Source organism: Eublepharis macularius, chromosome 11 (genome assembly GCF_028583425.1).
Source record: "Eublepharis macularius isolate TG4126 chromosome 11, MPM_Emac_v1.0, whole genome shotgun sequence".
Classification (NCBI taxonomy): domain Eukaryota; kingdom Metazoa; phylum Chordata; class Lepidosauria; order Squamata; family Eublepharidae; genus Eublepharis; species Eublepharis macularius.
In genome coordinates, this window is record NC_072800.1 from 31149601 (window position 1) to 31158361 (window position 8761).

The following is an 8761-nucleotide window of genomic DNA, read 5'->3' on the forward strand; positions in this document are numbered from 1 at the left end:
AAGGAAATGAAAATTATTAATACAATAATGAAGGAAGGTAAAGAATTGAAAGATCATCAACTAATTAAGCATGTGTTCTTTAAATACTACGCTAAATTATTTCAAAAGAAATCTGTAAATGTACAAGAGATAGATGGGTATTTAAGGAATGCCCACTTACCAAAGGAACCAGAAGAGATGAAACAGAGACTGAATGCTCCAATAACAGAAGAAGAAGTCATACAGGCAATTGAAGCGGCTAAGATTGGGAAAGCACCAGTACCTGATGGGATCACAGCTAAATTTTATAAAGTAATGAAGGAGGACCTAGTACCGATTTTTAAAAATGTAATGAACGATATGCTTCAAGGAAAGGGTCTCCCAGATACATGGAATGAAGCTAGTACTGCACTGATCCCAAAAGAAAGTCAAGATTTGACAGAGTTGAAAAATTATAGACCCATATCGCTTATAAACAATGACTACAAAATAATGGCAAGAATACTGGCGGATAGGCTCAAAATATGATTAATGGATTTTATAGATGAAGATCAGGCCGGATTTTTACCAAATAGGCAGTTAAAAGACAATTTGAGAGTAGTGATAAATGCTATTGAATATTACGATAAGCGACCTGATAAGGAAGTTGGCCTTTTCTTTGCGGATGCAGAGAAGGCCTTTGACAATTTGAACTGGGATTTTATGTTTGCAACTATGGAGAAGATGGAGCTAGGTAATGAATTTATACAAGCAGTGAAAACAATTTATAACTTACAAAGTGCAACAATATGTGTTAATGACGACCTGACAGAGAAGTTGGAAATAAGGAAAGGAACCAGACAAGGATGTCCACTATCACCGCTTTTGTTTGTGATGGTCTTAGAAGTATTATTGAGGAGGATTAGAGAAGATGATAGTATAAAAGGAATAAAAATAAAAGGATCCTCCTACAAATTGAGAGCATTTGCAGACGATGTGATGTTTATAGTGGAAGACCCTCTACAAACCTTGCCAAGACTGCTGGACAAAATAAAGGAGTTTGGAGATTTGGCGGGTTTCTACATAAACAAAAAGAAGTCAAAAATAATAACTAAAAATATGACTAAGAAGAAACAACAAGAATTAATTGAATTAACAAACTGTGAAGTGGTACACAGAACTAAATATTTGGGGATAGAGCTGACAGCTAAGAATATAGACGTTTAAGAATAACGATGAAAAGCTCTGGACTCAAATTGAAAGAGACATGATAAAATGGAATAAATTAAATTTGTCGTGGTTAGGTCGAATTGCCACAATTAAAATGAATGTACTGCCCAGAGTGATGTTTTTAATGCAAATAATTCCAATTGTGAAAGATAAGAAACAATTTGAAAAATGGCAGAGGAAGATACCAGAATTTGTCTGGGCAGGAAAGAAACCAAGAGTCAAGATGAAAGTTCTTTGTGATGCTAAGGAAAGAGGAGGAATGCAGTTACCTGATCTAAGACTTTACCATGAAGCGATATGTTTGGTGTGGCTAAAAAAATGGGTGTCTTTGACCAACCATAAGTTATTAACATTGGAAGGACATAATAAACTATTTGGATGGCACGCATATATGTGGTACGGGAAGCATAATATGAATGCAATGTTTCAGCACCACTACCTGAGAAGAAATCTACTGTCAACCTGGCTCAAGTATAAGAAATTTATAGAGCTAAAGAAACCACTTTGGATTGTTCCAGCTGAAGTAATCAACCCAAATATGGAATATCAGGGAAAGGAATGGCTTACCCTCAAAGAATTAACAGTATTAGAAAATGATGGGTTGAAACTTAAAGAGAAATGAGGAGTTGCCATTTAAATATGGTTGGTTACAATATAGACAAATTAAAGATTTATTTGATTCAGAACACAGAAAGAATGGTTTTAGAATTAAAAATTCAGAACTAGAGGAACTATTATTGGGGGATAATAGTAAAGCAATATCTAAAATGTATAAGTTGTTATTGAAGTGGTTTACAGAAGATGAAACAGTCAAGGTGCAAATGGTAAAGTGGGCCATAAATTGTAATAAGGAAATAGCGATGGAAGCATGGGAACAACTATGGAAAAATACCTTAAAAATATCAACTTGTACCAGTATTAAAGAGAACGGTTATAAAATGCTGTATAGATGGTACTTAACACCGAAAAAATTAGCCATAGCTAACAAACAGTTATCGCATAAATGTTGGAAATGTAAGGAGCATGAAGGTTCTCTAGTTCATATGTGGTGGACTTGCCAAAAGGCTAGAGACTTCTGGTCTAGAATATGTGCTGAAATATCTTTGATATTACAATATAATGTCCCTAAAAATCCAGAAATGTTATTACTATCTTTACATTTAGAAGATGTTAATAGAAATGATAAGATACTGTTGTATTATATGATAGTAGCAGCAAGAATTTTATATGCTCAATATTGGAAAAAAGAAGAAGTACCGAATATTGAAGAATGGACAAGGAAGCTGTTGTACATGGCCGAAATGGACAAATTAACTAGAAATCTGAAAGAGCAAGATCCAGGAATTTTTCTGGAAGACTGGAAGAAGTTTAAGAAATATTTGGAAAAGAAATGTGATGTTAAAGGACAATTGTGGTCTTTGGAGGGATTTTAAATTTTATTAAGTAAGATTTTAACGAAGGGAATATATATAAGATCTCTACCATGGGTAACATAATATAATTGTATTATAGTGAAATAATAATCTCTATGAATAAACGGGGGGGGGTCGAGTGTTGTTGGAAGTCAATAGAGAAAAGGGGGAGGGGTGGGGGTGGGATTATATATTTAGAAAGGTTTAATTTGGATAAGTTGTATATATTAACCAACTACTTTATATCACCTCATCCAATAAAATCTATTTTAAAAAAAAAGTCAAAGCTGGTATGAAATACAACACAATGGAAGACAAAAGTAAGCTGTTATGACTACTGCAAGATATTTAGGAACATAGTGGCTGCCCATCACTGCACTGGTCCTAAGCACAGCATCATCTTTCAAGGTTAATAATCAGAGAACACGTCTGCTGTTTTTATAAGGAAGTGCTTCCAAAAAGACCGGGAACAACTGTGATAGATACTATACCAGGAATGTGGGACTAGTCAAAAAATATTTAGTTAATCATTTATCTTTTAACTGAATTTAAATTAGATCGGCACATGTCAGCAGTAATTTGAGATACTGTGAAATAAATGTGAGGTTTTTACAATTTAGAAAACAAAAGCTACCCTAGAAGGCTGTCCTTTATATTTTTATTGATCATTCTAATACAAGTATATCAGAGCCAAACAATCTTGAAAATGTTTCCTTTGTATCCCTACCAATTAAAATTTGCCTGGGCTAATTAAAAGTGGGGTACATACAGCCAATACCTTTCAACTGTCCCTATTCATTGGGGGACAATCTCTCTTTTCCTTGTACTTGTTCCTGGTAGTTTCTTTCCATATTTTGCCTTTGGATTGTAGCTTTTAAAAATGCTTAGTGTGGAAACACAACTAGAGTTCTACAGGTTCTGGGAATGAAATATGTATTATTGTTTTCTTTTGTTTCTAAGTTTTCTTCTTTTTTATTAATAGAAATAAAGGCCCATAGAAAGGGCAGAAAGACAAGAATAAGAAAAAAAAGTTACAGAATTTGGAACTTAAAAACGAAAAAGAACAATACTACATACATATTTCATTTCCATTCTTCTCTACAACACTTACCTGTTTTTTAGCAAAATTACAGTCTCTCCAAAATTTTCTTTTCCACTACTGCCTCCCTCCTACTTGTTTTATATTCCCTCATTATCTTCTTAATGATCAAAACCACAAATCATCAAGTCACTATTCCTCATTTTGTGCAGGAAGTCAATAAAGGGTTTCTAGTTAGCCAAAAAGATAGACAATGGTTTGTCTCTGATAAGTGCTGGAAGTTTCGCCATCTCTGCTAACTCTGTCATTTTCATAGTCCAGTCCTCTATTGAAGGTACTTCCATATTTTTCCATTTCTGTGCATGCAATAACCTAGCTGCAGTAGTCATATATAGAAATAAAATCTCATGCCGATTTTCCAACTGTTTGTCCCTTAATCCCAACAAAAAGGCTTCTGGTTTAAACTGCACAGTATTTGAAAAAGAGCTTTGTTCAAATGATGAACATGTTATTTCCAAAATGTATAAGTTGTTACTGAAATTTGAAATGGAAGAAGAATCTGTGAAAGATTGCATGGTAAAATGGGCAAAAAAAATTGGGTATAATATAACGATGGACCAATGGGGCTTAAATTGACATTGAGTGTTAGACTTAACGGAAAAAAAATTTAAATTTTCTTGTAAGTTTTTTACTATCCTTTTTTAATTTTGCTTTCTGTCCTTTTTATTGGGTTTTTAATTCTCTGAATAAAATAAAAAAATTAAAAAGTAAATTCACTTTCCCATAAAGCCAATGATTTAGAATAATTTTTTTTTAAAAAAAGAATTCTGCAGGTTTCATTCATCCTTTTTCTTTCAGTCTCAGGAAGATAGATTCAATGTGGAGTGGGTGTGTCTTCATTCTGTTTTGCACATATCTTAATGGGCACCAAACACCAGTGCACTGTTTCACATCCACCATCATTACCCCCAAACTACTTTGTATTGTCAGGAACAGAACTACTGCATCTCTCCCTGTGGGCAGTTCCTTTATCCATACATTATTTTCTTGTGAATTTCACCATTGCTGAGGGGCATCAAGAAAGAACAAATGCTACCTAGTCTCCTTGCTGCAGTGAACTGAAGTACTGCATAGAACAGAACACATGCAGAGGCTGTAACTGGCCAAAACCCAGACTCTTATACTTCCCTTATCTCCCTCCTCTCCTTCCAAGAAAAAATCTTTAAAACATTAGTTCATACTACTCCTTAACCCGCCTGTAGTCTAACTCAGACATTTCAACAAAGGAAATGTCAAACAGCAGTATAATATAAAAGAAACCTCTGCCGATAGAACAGTCCATGTTGGAGAGACAATCTTTTAACCAGCTCCCTGAAGTGTATGTACAGGGAATCTTTTCCTACATCAGAGAGGCATCCATCCACAAAATACTCCTGTCTGTATCCAGTTGTACCGCTTCATTTGCTATTCATGTCCCTCTGGGGTCCAAGGTATGAGCAAAGGTCAAGAAAGTATGAAAGACAATCCTTGTGTATAGATCTTTTTAAAAAATAAAATATATTTAAACAATGCAACAAATTCCCAACAGTTCGGGTTTCCAGGGTGACAGGAGGAGTGCAGACAGAGTTCAGGCATTCCCCCAGCTCCATTTCCAAGGGAATTGATTGATGGTGCCTGACTGTCTGGCTTCACAAACCACGGGCGAACGCAACAAACCAGGCTTCCAACCAACGCTGGTTCGTTGACCATGGACCATCATGAACCGCCGGATCGCGAACAGACGATCAAGCGGTTCGTGGGTTTTTTTGGTTCGTAATGCAGTTCGTGCCCATGTCTAGTCCTGAGCCTTGTGGGTTGTTAATGGAAAGATATTAATAAGATATTGCTAGCTAACATCTCAGAGCAAGAACATAAATTTCCCTCATTTATGGCATAAAACAACCGAGGCTGTCATAGCAAGGGAATCCAAAAAGGAAAGTAGCTCGAGAACACCCTGCTGCTGAAACGGGATGAGGGAGATTCACTACAAACAGCAAAAAGCCTGAAAAGCACATCAATCTGACTTGTAATCCATTTTCTCCTCACCCCTACACATGCAGACCTGAGAATCTCCTGAGTCTAGTTCATCATCATCTCAACTGAAAGTATTTGTATTACCCAACAATTGAATAGTGTCATGATATTCACCAGAAATCCTCCCAGCAACAGCAACTCCCAGTGGTAAGGAACCAATCAAATGGTGGATAGGGTTCTTTTTATCATTACTGTACTTTTTTCTGAATATTGAAGAGTGTATCATAAAAGAGAGATGTGAGAAAAAAGAACAATCTTATTTAAATAATTCAAATGTATTCCAAAGCCACTTTTAGTAAAAGGCATTTATGATCCAAAGCACTGCTTACATGTTAGAGAACATCTTCTACTGATTTTTTTCCATTGCAGATTCCATTGCAAGACACTTTATAAACTGAACAATTTGTCTCTTGGGCAGTGTGAATAAATAGAATTGGAATTGTGTTACCTCTAGAAAGTACTGCATTTGTGGTTCTTCAAAGGAGTTAGAAGGGCATTGAGTGTATGCTTATACGTTTGCTTCTTATTCCACAGATTCCAGGGATAAGTCCTAACTTAACTCTAAGAATGAGGCCATGCAGTTTGAGCCTCAGGGAATCCCTATCTTACTAGGTGATAGGACCATGTATTTCACACTGCATGCCTGATAATCAGACACCAGCTTTAATGTGTATTCTAATTTCTGACATCGCAATAACATTGCTACTGGAATAGTTTGAAAAATCACATACGGTGCTTATGTGTTCTTGCAGTGTTGCCACATGGAAGTCAACAACAATTTTAATCTACATTTTTGCCAAACATGATGATTCCAGGCACATTATCTCTTCTGCTTATGCTTTAATTTTGCCTTCTGTATACAATGGTGAGTTGGAACCAACCAACTTTCCTCCTGGTGGAAAAGGAAGGACACCAATGGCCACTCAAAGAAGCTATGCTGCAAATCATGCACCAACACCATGTTTGGAGATCAAGGGTGAATAGGCAGGGGAACTGGGTGGAATCAAGCGAAAAACCTGGCTGGATCCAACCGTATAATTTCTAGCTCATGCTGCCTTACTGAAGCTCTATGGCATGGTTCCTTGGTATGGTGCCTACCACTATTTCCTGCTCAGCTCTTCAGAAAGTGGGCAGGGCCATATAAGGCAAGGCTTGTAAATGGCTGCCTTCATTTGAGGAAAGGCCTCTGCAGCCACTGGAAGATCAGAAGGGTTGGTAAACACTTGGATTTTCCTTAATCACTGTATGGTTCCTTTCCCCTTCATGCCTGCTGTCATGAGCTTCTTTTGCAAAGCAGAGAGGGAGCTTTGTTCTAGACTTACAGTCCACAAAACTGAGGGAAGAGAGGAGTGTTTAGGAATAGGACCCCCCACACACACCGCCTTCTCCAAGGTTGCTGTCTTCCAAGTGGTTGGATCACGCTCAGTCCCAACCAAAGTACAGATAATATAAACTTTGAAAGGCCAGTGGTTGAATAAGGCAGCTTTGCGTGTTCAGTGTATTTGCCATGCAATTTTTTTTGCAAATGAGGAGGGAGGTATTACATCGGGCTCTGCCTCCTGCTGCAGCCATTTTGGGTGGCACTTAACTACCCTCAAAATTCCAATGGTGCCCACAAGCTCAGAAAGGTTAGGTGTCCCTGCTTTATGAATTCAGGAGCTGGGGGAAGAAGAATGTCCCTATAGGGATACTGCTTCACACATTTCAAGAGTCTAGATGATCTAAATGATTTTTGTTTGTTTTAATTAAGCCATCAAAAAAGGGCTCTTATTAAGCAGCTGTTTTATTGCAGGCTTAAAATGTATTAGAGAAATTTAGAGTCTTATGTTAACCAGAAAATGAATTAAGACAGTAGCAAGTACAGCAAAAAGAGATGAAACTAATTTGATATCTGCACCTATTTCGTTTAGTTAAGAACAGCATGGTAATTAGTATGATAGTGTGTGAACCTATCATGACGTATAAGCCAGCTGGCAGACAAGACCACTCATGTCATTCAAATTTAAGACAGTTTTGCTTTGTATACGTGCTAAGCATGGGTGAAAGTAAGCCACTACAGGCTGGTATAGAGTACCAGTACGAAACTGGCCTAAATGGACCTTCCATCTTCTGCTTAAAGCTCCCCCAAGAGAGATGGTACCAGTAAGAAATTAATTACCTCTGCTACCATATAAATTGTGTTATTTCTTTTGGAATGGGAATAGAGATTTGGAAACAATCCCCAAAACATAGGCTGAAGACTGATTTATATTCAGTAATGTAAATCACTTTAACTCTCTTTACAGTCTTGATCAGAAGAAAAGTGCTCGCTCCATTGATATTGAAATTATTTGTTAAAATTTGTTTAAACATTTGAATAAAAATCTAGTCAAAAGGAACACAATTGTGTGTAGTTTATTGTACTGGGAGCCAGTTTGGTGCAGTGGTTAAGAGCAACAGGACCCTGATCTGGAGAACCAGGTTTGATTCCCCACTCCTCCGCTTGAAGCCAGCTGGGTGACCTTGAGTCAGTCACAGCTCTCTGGAGCTCTCTCAGCCTCACCCACCTCATAGGGTGTTGGTTGTTGGGATAATAATGGCATACTTTGTAAACCGCACCGAGTGGGTGTTATGTTATTCTGAAGGCCAGTATATAAATCAAATGTTATGTTATTATTATTGTTATTTGTATTACCTTGTTTATTCTGCATTAATTTCTAATTTTTGTAATCCAGTTGTTGTATAGTTTAAAATACATTTTAAATTGTTTTTCTAATTTTGTGATCTACCTTGAGTCTCAGTGAGAAAAGCAGCCTGTAAGTAAATTTAAAATCAATAATTTGAAACATTTAGAAGTACATTTAAATTAAAGTTACTAGCTAAACTTACTAACACTTAGTTGGGAATTTCATTGCATCTGAATTCAAACCTGTAGTACTTAATTAAAATTCAGACTTCTATTATTATACATACATCTCCAATATGTAACACCCCTAATAGCCTAGAATAGCCCAATCTCATCAGAGCCTGGAAGCTATGCAGAACCAGTACTTGGATGGGAGGGTAATGG